The following is a 3,737-nucleotide window of genomic DNA, read 5'->3' as shown; positions in this document are numbered from 1 at the left end:
AGAGATTGTGCCAATCCTGGTACAAAGTACTGATCTTGGATTCCCTTACGAGAAGTGAAAACATGAATCAGAAATGGGAGGGAATACACTGTTTAATATATCGCACAATATACAAAACACTCCTCTGTTACGATTACTGGGAGTAGGTAATGCACCACAAAGTGCTTTGAAGGCTGCAACACATTTGGCAGAGGGGCTGATGGGAACTGAAGTCCTGAGCTTTTTAAACTTGTGGGATACCGTAGAACCTTTGATCCTGGACTCTGCCTCCCAGACTCACTCTGGCTAATGTGTCTAGCAGGGCTCTGGCTGAAGCGATGCATTGTTGCCAGGGCTGTATTGGATTCCAGATTAAAATGCCAGTGTGCAGTACGGAACAAAGGCAGTTATTATGGAAGTAGTGACTGAGAGGCAGCGGGCTGTGTCTCACCGTCGATATTCTGAGCCACTAGCCCTCACACTGCCAGGAAGAAAAGACTTTTAATTATCTAAGTGAGAGAAGTAAAAGAAGTACAGATCCATAGTTCATTATTCTTTTACTGGACACAAAGGCCCCAGAACTAATTATTCTAGTATTTTAATTATTGTAATAGCAGGTCGGATCCTGTCCTCTATGCTCCAGTGATGCTTGGTTGGCTTCACGTGATGTCACACTGTGTACTTTCCACCATGTTGGCTCTTAGTGAGTGAGGACCTGCTGTACACCGGCTAACCTTATCGACTTGCACTTGGTGGGTGGGTCTCAGTTTGACACAGTGAAGAGAATCTCATTGTGACTTGAAAGAAAGGGAAATTCTTTGCTATCTCCAAGCAGCGAGAACAAGCCTTTCACTTATCTCTCTGAGCCACAGCCAGGAACTGGTAGGAACACCCAGTAAATTATATCAGCTTGCTCTAATGGAAGGGATGACTCTCTGTGTCTCCACATACACGGCCATGCGTTCCTCTCTGCATCATTATTTACCGTCAGAAATCATGTATGATCTAATTCAGTGACAATATGTCATCCTTACAGTCGCTCATTGACTATAGTGCAGTGGCAAATGTGCATCACAGTATCATGTGTTGCTGGATGATCAAATTGTGCATTATGTATTTTCATCTCTCTGGGCCATGCCTTGTGGGATGAAAAGTGATTTGGAACAGTGTTGGGTTAACAAGAGCTGACAAAACATGTGAGGAATATGTTTCTCTGTTTCCCTTGTTATAGAGCCTCATGTAACTGTTTCTTTAACTTATATAATATAAATAATAATATGAATATACGCTAGGGTAAAATGTATAGCTTAACTGTGACGGTTCTTATATAACACACAAATAGTTCAAAGCCGGGAGTGCATCAGCAAGACCTGTGATTTGAGACAGGTGATGTCCTAGTTGGAGCAGGAGAATGAGAGCCATTTGTGTGGATTAGAGAGACATCCCTGTGCCCTTCAGCAGTGTACTCTAACCCAATCACACTCATCGAGTTAAGACCACAGGACACCGTTAATACTTCTGGGGACCTTGATGGACTCCGAGTTTGCCTGTACAAACAAGCATGTTAGAGCCATTCAGGATCTACTCTCCCCTCCCATTCATCCTGTATGAGAAGGACAGCATTAACAGGGGATAACCTTTCATCTATTTAAAAAAAAAAGAAAAGAAAATCTATTCTTGCTCGGATCGCAGACTGCATCTTGTTTTCCTGTGTCAGGTCAATCCCTTCTCTCTGGCCGTTCATCTGAATGTTTACCTTTTTCTCAAAACTTGTTTGCAATTTATCTCAGGCTCAGCACAGAGATTTGAACAATATGACCTGATCCCCGATATAAGCCACACATCTTTGGTGCAGCACATGTCCCTCGTATGATGTCTCCGATCGGCTCAGGGACGCCCAACAAATATTCAGGATTGAGCTAAGAATCCTATTATATTTACCAGACAGGACAAGAGAAGCCAGATGTCAGGACTAGACCCTGTAGAGAACAGGGCATGCATGTTTGCCAAGAAATAGATCCACCGTGTGAAGCACAGGGTTCTGCTCAGGACAAAGAGCAGGTAAGGTTTCTCGAGCGGATGTGATATCTTGTGTTTCACGCGAGTCTGGGCTCTTTTCTGGGTGAAGTGGATGAATGTGGAGAGCCCGTGATGAGCGAAGCTGAGATCAGTGTGGAGGAAATGTGGAATTGCTGTACAAACACAGCAGTTCTTCATTTTTAAGGCCCAGCTTAAGTAAGGACATTGTTCACTTCAATGTCCTTATTTGACGTTGTTTGCTTCAGTTCAGGGAGTGACCGTTAAAAGGATGGGGGAGTTATAAAAAATAAAAAATAAAACCTTCAAAACCTAGACTTTACTGTGGGAGAACATTCCACAACTTAACAAATCAATGCTTGGTAGAAATGTTTAAGGATGGCTATGAGAGGGGTGAGGGGAGCTCTGTAGCTTCCATGTGGAAATGCTTGAAGTTTGTAGCATTCAGTCTACAAATATACATGATCCTGAGTTAATCCATAATCTATGGTCTTATCTTTCTGCCAGTAATGTGCCGAGCATTGTTGAAGGACGCAAAATTTGTTGAATGCAAAATTCCTTGTTAAATTTGGTCCAGTATTACGTATGTATGTTGGGACAGTGGTTTGCCGTGTACAATTCATTGTGTTACTCCCGCAGTAAGTTTCATTTCATTTTCACCAGCTACCCCTCAGACAAATGCCAAAAACAGCCATTTCCTTCCTCGCGTAATCTTGCCCAGGGGACCAAGGGTCAGCAGAGGGGAGGAAATTGGGAGGCTTTTCAAGAGAGGGATTTTATCACACGACTCAATTTTGTGATGAACGGCGATGCGTTCAGTCGCTCCCAGAAGGGGAGGCTTGACCCCGTCGGATGGAGGAGGCTGTTTGCACGCGGACGGTCCTCCATTGTTCACTGTGTGACACACCTACAGCGCGTGCCGCAGCGTCCTCTGCACTCTGGGTGGGTTACCACAAACCGGTGACCTTATGGAGGGAACAAGAGAAGACATCTGTCCTGACAAATGGCTCATGAATTCTGGTAATTTAAGGTTTCGAATAGGCTGGGCATCGGCAGCAATGTCTTGGAGAATGTGTTACTCTACATTGTTTATACACACACAAACACACACACAGACACACACACACACACACACACACACACGCAGAGAGCAATCTTTTAAGGGCCTATCTCTCAGTTGTTACCAGGACTGTTCCAATCCACAGAAGAATACTCTTCCTCATCTTTTTAATCCCTATTGGCTAACGGCATCCACATTGGTGGTCTATACAAGTATCCTCACCACTGTAAAGGTTTTAGCACCCTATGATAAAGCGCATAAATATAATGAAAGCTGTTTTCATTATTGCAAACCTGTGCCATTGGTTGTGACAGATGACAATTGAGACAATCATAAAATTTTTTTAAAAAATAGGCTGCTATTTTGCAATATACCCTAGTATATGAAATATATTTCCTAGTCTTGGAAATTAATATTTAATAAATGACAGTGTCATATTATGAAGGATATGCAAATTTTGTTGTTGAGGTCTGGTATGGGAAGACAACATGTTTGTTTCATCTACGTCATTCAGTAGCCAATAGATGTTTACAGGCTTTTGTTTGAAAGTGGGATGTTTTGCATGTGAAAAATCACTGTGCCAGTCCTCTTCAAATGAGCTTCTTTTTGTTGTCCATCTCCTGTCACTCAGGCAAACTTCCTATCGTGCCTAATCAGTGCA

The sequence above is a fragment of the Anguilla rostrata genome, chromosome 17, assembly GCF_018555375.3.
Source record: "Anguilla rostrata isolate EN2019 chromosome 17, ASM1855537v3, whole genome shotgun sequence".
Taxonomy (NCBI): Eukaryota; Metazoa; Chordata; class Actinopteri; order Anguilliformes; family Anguillidae; genus Anguilla; species Anguilla rostrata.
This window is presented reverse-complemented; position numbering follows the sequence as displayed.